At 41.3% G+C, this 16,012-nt stretch overlaps 1 protein-coding gene across 8 annotated transcripts in view; it reads right to left on the bottom strand.

The window, feature by feature from the left end:
• mef2d (myocyte enhancer factor 2d) overlaps positions 1 to 9,584 on the bottom strand; it is a 106,382-nt gene extending 96,798 nt beyond the window's left edge. For all 8 annotated transcript variants that reach the window (XM_063880073.1, XM_063880078.1, XM_063880079.1 and 5 more), the window contains exon 1: positions 9,403 to 9,584. The gene's annotated coding sequence lies outside the window, so the exon portion shown is untranslated. The remainder of the gene's footprint in view (positions 1 to 9,402) is intronic.
• Positions 9,585 to 16,012: the final 6,428 nt, after the last annotated feature.

Below are 16,012 nucleotides of genomic sequence, written 5' to 3'. Positions count from 1 at the left end.
CTGAATATATTAGTGTGTGTGTGTGTGTGTGTGTGTGTGTGTGTGTGTGTGTGTGTGTGTGTGTGTGTGTGTGTGTGTGTGTGTGTGTGGGGGGGAAGAGGTTAAGCATCTGCTGGAGTTTGTTTTACTATGAAATGAAGCCATGGGAAGAACTATGATCACGTTATGAAAATAAAACAGCATCCAGCTCAAGGGCTCGTTGTCCCGAAGCAATCGTGTGACCTTTCAGATTACAAGACAGTCCCTCTAAAAGTCCAAGCTGCCCTACTTCCCCTGAATCCTTCATCTGCTGAGATGAATGGGAGAGTCTGCGGTAAACCACGGAGGGTCGGTCATGATTTAGGCCAAAGTGACAGTCAAAAGCAAACTCCGGCAAACAGGAATTTGGGATCCAACGTTCTCTTTAAGCTCGGAGATATTTGCGCTGAAAGCTGAGAGCTGCAGCCGCTGCTCACCCAGAAAGCCACAACATATCAGGTTCATTTTGCGGCAATACACTCCCCAATGTTTCTCAAATAAATATGATTTAATCAGGGAGAAAACGTGTCTCGGTTAAAGGGGTTCTTAGGGGTCTTTTTGACCAAAAAGTCCAAGGAGTTGAACCTAGAATATTCAGGAAGTAGCCCAAACTCTTAGACCCCTTTCACATTGAGCTAACCCTCAGCCTAAATTAAATCTCTACCACTTTGGATTCAATGTTGGGGTTTTGTTTAGGCAAGGTTCTTGTAATACATTTGGACAAAAGGTACGATTCTAGATGTTTACCTCTGCTAAAACTAGTCATGACGAACACTTATTTGGTTGCCTTTTCGATTAGTAAATAAAGATTATAGTTAACAAAAAAATGGAGCAAAGCGATGCTAGCAGAGATGTTTAACCTAGAGTATTCAGGAAGGAGCCGGTTTGTGTTTCCACCACACTTCTAGACCCCTTTCATATTGAGCTAACCACAACCCTCGTCTTAAAACTATTGCCGATTCCAGATTTCAGAACATTAGCTCTCTTAGATCTGGTCATAGTAAACTAACACTTAGTTGGTTCAACTAGTTCATTCAAACGACAGCTACATAAAAAGGGAGTTTCTGCACGCAAAAAATCATGCAAAGAGCACTGCGACCAGATATGTTAAACCTTGAGTTTGTTTTTCCATCCCACTCATACATGTAGACCCCTTTCCATTGTGGAAACCACAACCCTCAAGCCATTGTCTGAAAATTACACAACTATAGCCACATGTTTTAATTAAGACTAAGGCTACCCCTAACCCTAACCCATCGATCTTCAACCACCTTTAGACCAAATTTAAGATTTCAGAAATGCTGACCTGACATGAGAAATCATTGATCAATTAACTGATGTTGGTGACTCAAACTACAGATCTGTAAAGAATATCTAAGCCAAATAAGACCAAACAACACCTTTTTTGACAGATCGACGAGTCGTTGGCAGTCCTTTTTAGCCCCATGTCTTGTTTTGGCGAAATCGACTTAGTTCTGGTATCATTATAGCATTTCTATTGACATCTTTCAGCCATATGAGCTGCTTCAATTACTCCTTTTGTCTGATCTGAGAGCTACCAAGTCCACCCGGGTTGTTCATGGACATTTTTCCAGGCTTAAAAACTGGAGTCTGACCTTGGAGGCCCTAAAGAAATAAAAATAGCCAACAGGAAAAACATTTCTGAGTTCCTAAAAATGCTTCTGGGTTCCTGGAAAAGTCAAAGGGGACTAGAAGGTATTTCTATTGTGAAAAGAATGGTGGATGGTTGTAGTTTCTGTCTCAGAACACAGGCTTACAATGACTGAAATTTGAGTCAAACATCTTAAATCAGATCTGAGAAAAACTCCATCTGCGATTGAGATTTTGCTTTAAGAGCTGGATGTTGAAACTTTCCTTCAAACTCAAGATATGTCTGAAGACTGCAGACATGAAAGTGAAGCCCAATTTGTGATTCTATTAAATCTCAAAGTCATCTTAAGAGCTCTGCTTCTAAAACATTGATGCGGATTGAATCATCTGTGTTTCCTAAATATTGGATTGGGAATTTAACGAGTCAAAAGTGTAAAAGGCAGACATCTTATTGACCTCTTAGAAAGGGAATGAACTGCACTCAAATGAACATTTCAGCTCATTGCAGCATGGAAACCCCCAGAGGAGGATCTCTAATGATCATCTCAAATAATTAGAAGGCTGAATATCAAACAAAAAACTCAACAAAAACATACCAGAGGCTGAGTCCCTTCCCGATCCTCGCTGATACTTAAATAAACCCAGTGACTCTCTCGGGGGACAGATGACTTAAACACATCCCCCACTACACTCAATTATTTGTTTGCACTAAATGCTCTCAAGACTTACGCATTAACTTCCTGCAAAGCCTTAAACAATGTATGAATCTGCAAGAAAATCACGTTTAAAAGAGCAGATTTACAAGATTCACTTCCACACATCACCTGTCAATCAAGTGTGGGTGGATTTAGTATTTTGGGATTGTCTTTTGATGAAGTTTAGGTTTCTGTAATTGGTGCTTCTTTTACTTCGTGTCTACACGCTACCTGCGCATCTTCTTCTGTTTTATTTCAAACACAATAGAAATATAAAACACATCACTGCTGGTCTGATTTTTGCATATAAAAAAGTTCTGGGAAAAAGATCTCAGGAAGTATTTTAGTGGAGTGACCATTCAGATTTTTTGATCAACAGCCAGAGAAATCATCAGAAGAAGACAGACAGGAAGTAAACACTAAAGGGAACAGCAGAAGAAGACAGACAGGAAGTAAACACTGAAGGGAACAGCAGAAGAAGACAGACAGGAAGTCAACACTAAAGGGAACAGCAGGAGAAGACAGACAGGAAGTAAACACTAAAGGGAACAGCAGAAGAAGACAGACAGAAAGTAAACACTAAAGGGAACAGCAGAAGAAGACAGACAGGAAGTAAACACTAAAGGGAACAGCAGAAGAAGACAGACAGGAAGTCAACACTAAAGGGAACAGCAGAAGAAGACAGACAGGAAGTAAACACTAAAGGGAACAGCAGAAGAAGACAGACAGGAAGTAAACACTAAAGGGAACAGGAGAAGAAGACAGACAGGAAGTAAACACTAAAGGGAACAGTACAAGAAGACAGACGGGAAGTTAACACTAAAGGGAACAGCAGAAGAAGACAGACAGGAAGTAAACACTAAAAGGAACAGCAGAAGAAGACAGACAGGAAGTAAACACTAAAGGGAACAGCAGAAGAAGACAGACAGGAAGTAAACACTAAAGGGAACAGCAGAAGAAGACAGACAGGAAGTAAACACTAAAGGGAACAGCAGAAGTGGACACACAACATTCAGACTTCCAGACCTGACGACCCCCTCTTCCTTCTTCTCCTCCAGTTGCTCATTATCTTAATTGATGTTTAACCCGCAGATTGGCAGCTGATGATGGCTCAATTAAGAGCTTGCTGGAGGACAGGATTAGTGTAAGGAAGGCGGCTCCTCTGAACCATAGTCCTACACTTCAGCCCAGAGGGTCAAAACTGGCAGGACATGTTGGCAAATAGCTCCCAATAAGTCACTGGGAAACAATGCCACCATGCAAGTACAACAGGGATTATATGTAGGGCTGCGGGAAATGTTTTTTCGGTGTTAGTTTGGTGCTTTGGTACTGATTCAAAATAGGCTCAGACCAAATGCCTTTGACGAGCCCCCTGATATAATATGAGTGATAAAGGCCAACATGAAATAACCCCGGGCCGAGGGGCTTCACCATTATGTTGTTTTATGTTGGACTGAGCTGGGTATTGACATTTAATAGAACAGGTTGTTATGCTTTGAAAGCCTAGAAATCGACCTGAGAGCTAACCGCAGTCTGGACAGTTTTATTCTCTAAGTGTTCCCAGCTGGTGGGGGAAACAACGCTGGTGAATTACAGCAGTGCAACAACAGGCTTTCAAGAAATACAGAAATCAGAGGCGCACATCTCTCCTCGGTGTCTCAAACTGCCGGAGGCTGAAGCTACTTACAAAGCGCTTAATGGTCAGGCACCATCGTACCCAAAAGAACTTTTAATCCACTATGGCTCCTTCTGGAACGTTACACTCCCAGGGGTCTGTTAGAGGTGGACCAGAGTCCTCAAAACCAGATCAGGAGTCAGAGCGTTCGCCTACCAAGCTCTCTTTCCCTGGAACCAACTTCCTGTTTTAATCAGAGTGTCCATACTGTTGAGACCTTCCTCTTTAATAAAGCCTTTAGTCAGCGCTGGTTTCTGATTATTCCCTACATGTTATGGTATTCCACTCCATCTTTATAATGTTCACAAACATGTTTTGGATATTGGGCTATAGGAATAAACTTTGATTTGATTTGAACAACATTGGAAAACAGCAAAACAGGGTAAAAGAAAAAGGTACAATAGTGTGAGCATCATTACTTCTAAGAGTGAAGGAACTATGCGTCTTGAAGCCTCTGGAAACTCACTTCACTTCCAAAAACTCATCGTTGAACTCCATTGTCTCGACACTAGCGGAAACAGATCATCTATAAAATCTCTTCATTGTCCCGAACAACATATTGCACATGTTCCTCCACTAAACATACACTTTAATATCTGAGAATGACTCCAAGAGAGGACATTTCTTCATGGCTGAAGTAGCGTTCAGCACCGGTCTGTTAGCAGTGCTGAACACGAGCAACCTGCCAACTGTGAGTCATGTGACTTTTGTGGACAAGATTTGCTTTGGTGGGCATGTGGAACTGAAAATGAATCAGAAACCCAAAAAACTGGAGACTTTTCCACTCCAGTTTGGGCCATAGAAAACAAACAGTAGGTGTGAACAGCAGATCTGGTTGTTCCTTCCACCCGGTGCGATCCTTCTCTGGCACAGAAAGGGAGGCCATTTTGGAAGAAAAAAAATTACAAAATCACAGCAGGAGGCGGAGAGTGGTTTGTGAGGAGAGGCTTGCTGCTGCTACTTCCCACAATAAGTGGCTGATGGTCTGCTCTTTGTACGAGAAAAACACCTTCGGATTTAAGGGATTTTCATTGACATGCACTAAAACCAATATAACACACGACAGGGAAGGGAAAACCGTCGATAACCATAATAGATTCTCTTTAAACATCACCAAAAACAAAGAAAGAACAGCTGGTTTTGACCATTTGTGCTTCAATGTTATATACTAAGCATTTCCGGTTGTAAAAACAGCATATAATAAGCCATACCTAGCAAATGCATGAATGCTTTGCTGGTTCAAAGCAGCCGTGTAAAGAATATCACCTCATGTGCAAAAGAGAGTGGACTGTGAGGAGGGGCTTGCTGCGGTTACTTCCAACATTAAGTGGCTGATGGTCTGCTCTTTGTACGAGAAAACACCTTTGGCTTTAAGTTCCATTAGCGGAGAGGCAGGGAGGACATTACTTCGCCTGCCTCGCTGCCCTGCCATGATTGAATCACAGCCATGATAGCAGAAGGCATGGGGCCTGCTGCGCCGCTGAGTTCTTCCTGTTCTTCTCGCTCAGCGTGGGAACAGCGGCCGACAAAAATCTGCCCTGGAATCAGCTCACAGAAGAGGCCAGGAAAAAGGCAACAAGACCAGGAGCAGGTAGTAATCGCTCCATTCTGCTGAAAGCTTCGAACCGTCGGGTCAGCACACAGGAAACACACGCGGCTAATCCACTGTACGAGACCGAGGGTTAAAATAGGCAAATCAATGAGGGGACGATGGACTGGCCCTCCACAACACAGAGGATACGGAGCAGCTCACCTCCATTTAGCTTTAATAATCCCCTACTTCCTGTCTGGCACTTTTTCACCATCCGCAGCCAAACACCTTTAAAGCGTGCATTCATACATCAACATGCTTTATATTGTAGAACAGCGTGCACCAGAGCTTCTTGCAGCGTTGCGTTTAAGCAGAACTTTGAGTAAACGCTGCGCATATTTCGACAAGTTGCTGAATGTTTTCTAAATGCTGTGCATGTGTTTAGATGTTGCATTCATCTGCATGTGTTTTAAAGTTGATGAAGATGTTGCATTCATCTGCATGTGTTTTAAAGTTGATGAAGATGTTGCATTCATCTGCATGTGTTTTAAAGTTGATGAAGATGTTGCATTCATCTGCATGTGTTTTAAAGTTGATGAAGATGTTGCATTCATCTGCATGTGTTTTGGCACATTTGTGTTTTTGCATTTGCACCGTTTTTGCAACTGCAGCGCCTTTCTCCTAATGGAAATGTCTTCTTAGGCATTGTAGCACGTTAGCACGAGTCTGCTACCGTAAAAATGCAATGGATTATGTAAGAAAAACAAACAGCAGTACAACATATAAGATAAGAATTACTTTATTAATCCCAAACGGGGAATTGTTTGAGTTGCAGCAGCATGACACGATACAAGGCAAAGAAAAAAATGAGAAATAAAAAGAAGGAATAAACAAAGCTACGTGTAGACATCTCAAAGAACAAACACAAATAAAAATAAACCGGCAATACGGAAAAGATATACAGTTGACTATGAAGAAAATGAACGTATAAAAATACAATATAAACAATTGTTAGCCTCATCATGAACTCCGGTGTTAATACAGATGTTATTATATCCAGGTATACGCGCTAAAAGACCCCCAGGGACGCTGTCTGTAACATCTGGAGACCACGGCTGTGTTGCACTTCAGCAGGAAGAGAGAGTGATTGTACTTCCTCAAATTAACAGCAGCGAGGAGCGAGAGGAGGGGCGAGTTGGTGGCTTATTCCCCCGACCCCCCCTGCTGTGTTGTGACTGAAGCTAACGATGGAGCACATGGATCTGAAATCGGATGGATGTTCAGCAGAATTAAGATTATTCTCACTATGAAAAAAAAAAACTGTCCCCTTAAAGTTTTGTCCTGGCGGGGAGCTTTACTCTGCGGCGTTCAGCCTGCAGTTACGCTTCTCAGGGACACAAAAGCCCATTACTGGAGCTGAGCCCACTAGTTATCTGCAGCCTGTAAGCCCCTTTCCACAGAACCAGTCCAGCTACATTATATTCTCCAATTTATGGATTGTGTTCCCTGTGTGAGGACATGAGAGGCCTCTGGGAGACTTATAAGACAGACTCTGCTGCATGGATGTGATGTGAGGAGGGGGGGTGTCTTCAGCTAAAGTGCAACATCAACATTTCTCCAGTCCTGCTAAGACGCACAGCAGCTAATGGAGATGATGATGGCGGCATAGGCCTTATATAGAGTGGTGTGGAGATGACATATATTTGGCAGACTGACCCAGAATTTAGCTTCTCCCTGGTTTTCCTCCACAAAAAAAACAAAGGGATTTTTGGAATAATGCAAAAAATAAGATCTGTTCTGTTCAATAGGATAATCTCCACATATTAACACCACTGATTTTTTGAAGTAAACATCACTTCACGTCACCACCGCTAAGCTAAAGGAGGCTAATGTTGGGCTATAAAGGAACTACAGCACGGTCACATGACTTCATGTCACCACCGCTAAGCTAAAGGAGGCTAATGTTGGGCTATAAAGGAACAATGATGCCAAAGATGTATTTTTTCGGACTCAAACTCGCAACCACTCGGCTGAAAACAAGACTCTCCGGTTCATTGTCCCGTTTACACCTGCGTCTCTTTATTACCTGTCTTATCTTGCCCCAACACTCACACTCACACCCAACACTGAGCCTCCTCCTGCCAAGGACTCAGCACTAATCTGCTCTGCACCTTTATCTGGACCATCTCTCTGGGGATCCTCTGACACCTTTTTGGCAACTTCACCTGCAAGCATGCTGAAACGCTCACCTGTCCTCCGCTGCACTACATAATGATGTAATACAACACTACCTGCTGCCTCCTGACCGGGCTTGAAGAGTAATGGATGACATATAACAGGATTACGCAATCACGATACAACAAGGAAAGGTAACTGTGACATAAAAACAAAGGTCCTTCTTGTGTTCCTAGAGTCCAAGGAAGAGTGTTTGAAAATGACTACTGGGGTCTCACAACCTCTTGAAACTAAATAATAAATAATAAGGCTTTGATTATGTAAGAAAAACCTTTTGTGGACGATAAAACTGTATTGGAGGTTCATAAAGCAGAGAGAAATCCTGCACTGCTTCCAGCCTATTCTAGTAAATTCTATATTTGTTATGGCTTATTATAATACATGGGTTGTCCAGTGTTGATCAGACAAAAAGGGAACTTTTAATGAGTATTTTTGACAATTCTCTTACATTTTACAGACAAACGTAGAGTGGCCGACAGGTGCCAACGTGCTAAAACGGCCCCAAACACTTCCATAATACACTTAATTAAAAACCATCTTAATCGATATTTATTTTGCATTCGATATTCCAAAAGTAACGTTCAGTAATCAGGTTATATAACTTTTATATTGTGATTACGTTACTGATTACTTTTTCTGACAGGTAACTAGTAACTGTAAGGGACTACTTTACGGTTTAGAGACGTATCCTCATTGTCTTGATGCCCTTTAATCCCAGTCACCTGTCTCTGCGAGATCCTGCTAACCCAATGTGGAAAAACTGACACAGAGAACATGTCCCCTTCCCCCAGAAAAAAAGAGAAAGAAATCAGAGCTGCCCTGACGTCTTTATTTCTGGGTAATTGATGCCATCATAACTAGACTGATTCCAAGAGCAAAATGGTTTCCGGGTTGGAGGAGGAAATTAGAAGTTTGATGGCACTCTCTCCCGGGAGAAAAGCAATTACGCACAGCAATGGGAGCACAATCCTCGGAAATGGGTTCATGGAAGAGACATACAATGATTCGCCAGGCACAGCAGCTTTAAGGATGTGAGGAAACACATCAATCTGCTTTGTTTTATAGATATAAAAAAAGAGAGAGATAGATTTTTACCAATCACAGCAATTTATTGACAGCCCTGCATCTGCCCACTTTTCCTCTGAGATGTTAACCTGTCATTTAACGCGTAAACCAAATTGATGGCGCGATAAAGTTGTCAATAACCTGGACGTGCTTTTCTTAGAGATGAAATCCATTTGCAGAAATGAAGAGAAATCATGTTAAAGCCCGTCTGACACTTGTCGTAAATCGTTCCTGACAGCTCCCTAATGGAGTGTTATTACTGTTGCGCACAAGGCACCAACAACAGAGGGTTCGCGAGGGGGTGATTTTCAGGAGGGAAACCGGGAACAGAAAGCCTAAACTGCAATACTGATGATAACTTAGCAAACTGCACGAAGCAAAGCGTGTCCTTGACGCAAAACACAGCGCGAGACTGAGGTTTTTTCTCCATCCAGAGCCTCCAAAACTACCAGATGGCCACTCCGAGCCGAAAAAACATGCACAAATCTGCACATCTGGACACACACACAGCTGTCAGAGCCGCACAAACACAGGAAGAGAAACACAAATGTAGCTGAAATGCGAACACTTACCCGAGCAGTGTATCCACATCTGTTTGATGAGACCTCAAACGTCACACTTTGCGTTGCATTCACGTACAGCAAGGGTTTCGCCGAAGAAGAAGAGTAGAAAACTCTCCGCCGAGCTACCAATTTCAAACAATTCTCCCTACTTGATGTACAAGGTAACTATTTAGTTATGGCAAATGGTGCCCTAATCTAGCCTGAGTGGCATTGCTTTATGATTGACAGCCGCTTGGCCAATGGGAGCGAGCCACTGGCGCCACTTCGACCAATCAGATCGCAAGCGCGGAGTTAGAGGAAGGTGAGCTGTGAAGTAGGAAGGGCTGCTGGCGACATCATGTGTTAAGAGTTGATATCCCTCCGCCTGTCATGTTGCGAGAGCAGGGCTGCACTTTCATTGCTTTTTATTTAGATATGATCTGAGTTTACTTTAACACGGTTCATTATTTATATGTGTGAGCCTTATCAAAACACATATACAGTTATTTAAATAACAAGATTGTCATCTTAATAGATAGTCATTAAAGTCAAAATGTAAATAGACTACAATAAATATAAATGAGGGAATGTCTTCATGTATTAGATGAGATTACATAAGGTTAATTTACCTCAAATCAACGTATTAAAAATAGGGAAATTGTATTGTAATTGCCGTTTGTTTATTGTTGATTGTATTACATGTATAACTCGTGTGTAATGCCTTGTTTATATGCAACAAACACATTTTCCTAATTAGTATCACTAAATTAAATCTATATAAATGTAGGTCCCTTGTGAAACATTTAAATGATAGTGTTTATTTACACAGAAGAGCAGAAAAAAGCAACCAAACAGATTGTATTGCTATTGATTCAGTCATATACATCATAATTATTCTCTTTGTTGAGCTAAATGTTATACATGCATGTTATATTTATTAAATTCATGGTGTGTGACTCGGCTTTACTTTCACTGGAAGATATATGAGAGATGGTGTGCGCACTACTTTCTCTGTCCCCGGCGGAGGAACACGATGTTGACAGTGCGAGGCGGAGTGACGTGCAGTGACTGATACAGTCAGGAATAAAACACGTGAACACAACTTCACTTCCACACCGTGGAGTTAAAAGCATACATATTTTACGTATCCGACGTTCGGATTCTATTCTGTGCAGCTGCTTCCGTTTTGGATTGTTGTGCGTAAGGTTACGTCATGTGACGTCAGCAAAAGGCATGCCTGGGATATTTAAAGTAATACAGCTCGTGCGTGTTATGATGATTCTCTGTTTATTTTGGCACGAAAGTGAAAGAAGTGAAGGAGGAGAAGTCAGGAGACTCCGTTTATATTTAACAACATCAGTCCACAAATATACCTTTATTTCAAACCTCTCACACCGGGGTACCTCCCATAAAATGTGAGGGGCAATTAAGATCTCAGGCAGAAGTACTCAGATCTGTACCTGAGTAAAGTAGAAGTACTCAGATCTGTACCTGAGTAAAGTAGAAGTACTCAGATCTGTACCTGAGTAAAGTAGAAGTACTCAGGTCTTGTTCTTGAGTAAAGTAGAAGTACTCAGGTCTTGTACTTGAGTAAAGTAGAAGTACTCAGATCTGTACCTGAGTAAAGTAGAAGTACTCAGATCTGTACCTGAGTAAAGTAGAAGTACTCAGGTCTTGTTCTTGAGTAAAGTAGAAGTACTCAGGTCTTGTACTTGAGTAAAGTAGAAGTACCAGAGTGTAGGAATACTCTGTCACAGTGAAAGTATTCTAAATGTTCCTCCAGTGAAAGTAGAAAGTACTCTCCTCTAAATGTACTTAAAGTAGCGACAGTAAAAGTAGTCATTGTCTGATTGGTCCATTTCAGAATAATATCTCTGATATGTTTTATAATGATTGATCATTAAAGTGTTCTCAGAGCTGGTAAAGGTGCAGCTAGTTTGAATGGCTTTGTATACTGCAGGGTAGCTGCTGGATTTACTGCAGGTGAACTACAGTCTGATTTAAGGGATTATATTTACCATCAGTAATCCAGATCTGTAAAGTAATTGAAGGGATTAAATACATGTAAAGGAGTAAAAGTACACAGTAGTATAACATGGAAATACTTAACAATGAAACATAAAGTCATTCTCCATTTTGTTCAAAATTGTACTTAAATACAATACTGTAATAAATGTACTGGTTTTTTTCCACCTCTGTATTTAGTGAAAGTCATTTTAAGCCCATATGTTAATTACACATATAGAGAGGCATTATGAACAGTATAGCTAACAACAACAACAACAACAACAACAACAACAACAACAACAACAACAACATGTTTACACAACATAAACATACTGTTGGGATATTGCTCTCCTTCACACTGCAGTACTTTAACAATACACACATTTAGCATTGATATAAATATGCAGAAGATGATCAGCAGAACAGATCCTCACACACCAAAGCCACACACACTTTTGATGCCCGTTCTTCAGTACTTTAGTATTTAGTATTGCTGCTCAAACAGAAGTAAAAAGCACTTCTTCCACCATTGCTAGTAGTGGTGAAACACACGCAGTTAGAGGGAGTGACACACACACACACACACACACACACACACACACACACACACACACACACACACACACACACACACACATGCAGATTACACCGTGTTTCCTGCTTTACATAAGAGGCTTATGTGATGTAGGAGAATTGCAGCAGTCAGATGGAAGCTCCCCTCCACCCACCCACCCACCCACCAACCCCCTGCAGCTGGGTATTCCTGAGGTCAGGGGTCAGGGGAATGTCACGGGACAAATGACAACAAAACGGCCCGGCCAGAATTTAGAGGAACAGCAAACAGGAAGCAGATCCTCTGTCCCAGTGTCAGCCTCCCATGCTGCTCTTAGAGCTGTGAGAGGGATAACGTGTATTCGTTGTTCTAGAGCCCAGAGTCTGACGCACCGGCAGGGCTAGTGCTACAGGTTGGCGCCCCCTGTTGAAGGAATGGAGAATCGTTTCAGAAATCCATTAAAAAAGGCCTTTTCTTTCTTGTAAAGACACACTGTAGTCTCCTTATTAATATATAAATGCTGGTATAAGTGGCTTTCCTAAAGGGCTGCTGGCACACTTCCCCGTTCACACCCTTTGTTAGGCCACAAATATAAAGAGTTATTCCCACTCCAGTTGAAACCAGGAATCCTAAATGCTAGACTATATGGGACACAAAACCTTTTAAAATCCTTCGTCAGGTTGGAGGAATTGAATTATAACATGTATTTGAATTAGTTAAAGAAGCCCTATTTTGATTTGGGGGTTTTCCTTCCCTGTGGTGTGTTCTATAGGTTTTAGTGCATGTAAATGGTCTGCAGAGGCTAAAATCCCTGTGTTCCCTCCAGAGGTAGTTTTGTCTGTGGTCAAGAACTACAACAAACCCAGAAAAACTCACACATATTCAGACATTATTCCTTCTTTATTTACTCACCACCTCCTTCAGTGAATTATTTTTCATACCAGGGCCGCTTTAATGTTCTGCTGAAAAAGGGATTTTCATAAATGGCAAAATGTGAGGTCAAACAAAAAGCCTGAGGTCTGAATATGTTCACAATAAATATATAGCTATCAAAGATCACTGTGAGATTAATTTGTTGACAAAGGAAAACTCTGATTTAGAGTGACCTGGCAAAGAGAGCAGGATGGTTATTCAACAATGCTATATATTACGAATAGATGTTGTAATGAATTTCAGGACGAGATTCAGGAGCGATTACATTGAGTGCTATCTTCTCTGTCCTTTTAAATGGACCCTAAAATGTAAAGATATTGCTGGCGTGTAAATAATATACATTTGATAATCCAGCGTCTCTCAAATACTTTCTTTCTGTGCTTTTGGACACACATGGAAATTATTACAATGAATTGCACAAAAACCACACAAAACACACAAAACCCAAAGCATCATTTCACTGGCGGTCCGTTTTTATATATTTTCATTTTATTCTGTAATTAAAATATTTATTTTAAAAGTAATTTTCCTTTTTTAAATAATATTCATATTTTTATTGTGTAATAAAAACATTTTTGGATTTCCATTTATTTATTTTAACTTCTGTGTAATAACAATATTTTGGGTTTTCGATTTGATATTTTCAATATATTCATTTTTATATATATTTGAGTAACGTTAACATTTGTATTTTTGGTTTTACTTCTTCTTTACATAAAGGCTGAGGCCACATATGATGTAATGTTCATCTGCTGACCTTTGACCCTGCAGTGTGTTAAACATTCTGCGTTATATTAGAAGATGTGTGTGTGTTGATAATAACCTGACTCACTGTACACTCAGTACTCAGATATAAAGAGAAAGTCAGAAACCCACAGAACGTCTTGAGCCTGAATATTCATCGCTCAGAAGGAGGATGTGTGGCAGAGGTCGGGAGGTCAGTGCGGCTGCACAAATTACCCGCTGTTGTGCAATCAAGTGCTGTTCCCTGCTGAATGGATTTCTGATGTGAAGAACTCTGAGAGCTGCTCCGTGATTCTGCACAGTTTCAACCTCAGAGTCAACAGGCTGCAGGACATTGGGTAAATATGATATAGATGTTGTGGAGGGTACACATCTTCAGAGAGAGCGTGTTTACACTCACAATACTAGTTCAAAACGAAAGAGGACAATATCAGAGTTCAGTTTATTCTCAAGATGGAAGGAATTTTGTCGCTTATATCGTAAGCTACTTACACTCATTCAATAATGTGGACAATCCCCTCAGGAGCAACCTGGGGTGAAGTGTCATGCCCAGGGGAACAGTGGGGATTGAACCAGTGTCCCCCTGATCCAAAGTTTACCACGCTATCCCATTGTGCCACAGAATCAGTACTTTTTTTATAAAACCCGAACCCAGAAGTTAAAGTATGAGAAAAAACAAGATCAAATAAAATATACTTATAATGAGAAGTTAACGTTCAAAAAGGAGAAATAAAATCTAATGTTTACACAAAGACTTTGAGAAGAAATTGTTAAATAAAATAATTTAATAAACAAAAAAAAACTGGGTATATAAAAATAGGAAGCTAAAAGTAAAATGTGCCATAAAATATACAATAAAATAAAACATATTTATATAAACACGAGGAGTTAAAGCACAAAAGAAGAAATAAAATAGAGTAATAATAATAATAACAATTGTGCAATAAAACGTAATTTAATAAACACCAAAAGATATTTTAAAATTGGAGCAAATAAAGACCTAATAAGAAACAATGTGCAAGGTAATCTTGGTGTTGGTTTTGGTCTCAGAAGAACCAAGGCTCAGAAATATTCAGCGTGTTTGTGCACGTTAACTCACAGCTCCTCCCGCAGCAGGAACATATGCACGACTCCATAAGTTCATATCCTCAAGCACTTCAAACATATTGCAATATAATGCCCAAATGGTCTTAAATCCAAACTCCAGGCACAGACTTTTAATTATTTGATTTACCCCAATCTGAGACTTAAACTGTGACCCAGGACACCACGATGCCGGTTCACAGGGGGGCCGTGACCCCGCCGTTTGGCCCCGTCTCTGCAGGCGTCCAGATGTTAGAAACACCACAGTGCAATCTTTATGATAGAATGACCTCGAAAGAGACAGAGTGCAGAGATGTTTTCACAGTACGGCTTATCTTCTGTTACCAAGCGGACGTCTGATCGTGTTGCTTTCTGCAGAATCAAAAGAGATCTCACACTTCTTATCTTACATCTAGTTTTCCAGATTAACATTTCAGCCATTTTGTTAACTCTCTTACCCGCGGAGGATCAGCAGAGATTGCATTTATGTAAACAGGATTAGAAGTATGCACTCTTGCAAGTATTCATAGTTAAAAATGGAAATCAAACTCAGATATTCTGTTGATATAGATGATAGAATCGGAGGATGGAACCCTCTTTATTAGTCACATACATGCACACAGTGAAATTGGTCCTCTGCATTTAACCCATCCTAGTACTAGGAGCAGTGGGCAGCTATTGTGAAGCGGGGAGCAATGGGGAGGGGGATTGGAGGTGTCCGGTGCCTTGCTCAAGGGCACCACAGCAGGGCATAGGAGGTGAAATGCAAGTAGCAGTAGCAGTCCACTTTCCATATTTTTTCAAGTCTGTTCGGGGACTTGAACCGACGACCCTACGATTCCCAGTCCAAGTCCCTACTGACTGAGCCACTGCTGGACATGTTCTGCTTTCTGGAGTCTTCCCTCTCCTCCAGTGTTCTGTAGGTGTGTGTGGATCAGTTTGTAGGGACTGGGAACTGAAGGTGGTCCACGTCCCAGTCGAACCAATTACAGAGCGACTGGTACCTGGAGAGGAACCAGTTGACCTGCTGGGAGCCGCCGAGGTGTGCAGGAGCAAGGCACCGAACCCCCAGCTGCTCTGGGCGCCAAACTGACTGAACCTTCAATCACCTTGTCCTCTCCGTGGTTCTGTGTGCTCAAGTATATCATCCAGTGTGTGTGTGTGTGTGTGTGTGTGTGTGTGTGTGTGTGTGTGTGTGTGTGTGTGTGTGTGTGTGTGTGTGTGTGTGTGTGTGTGACCCTGTTGCTCTGCCTCTTCCACAGCATCCCACCTGCTGCCTAGCAACGCTCAGTGTCCATGGGAACAGATTCAACAAACGCC

Source organism: Eleginops maclovinus, chromosome 3 (assembly GCF_036324505.1).
Source record: "Eleginops maclovinus isolate JMC-PN-2008 ecotype Puerto Natales chromosome 3, JC_Emac_rtc_rv5, whole genome shotgun sequence".
In the NCBI taxonomy this organism is placed as follows: Eukaryota; Metazoa; Chordata; class Actinopteri; order Perciformes; family Eleginopidae; genus Eleginops; species Eleginops maclovinus.
Note: the sequence above shows the minus strand (reverse complement) of the source record. Positions and strands in the feature narration are given on the sequence as shown.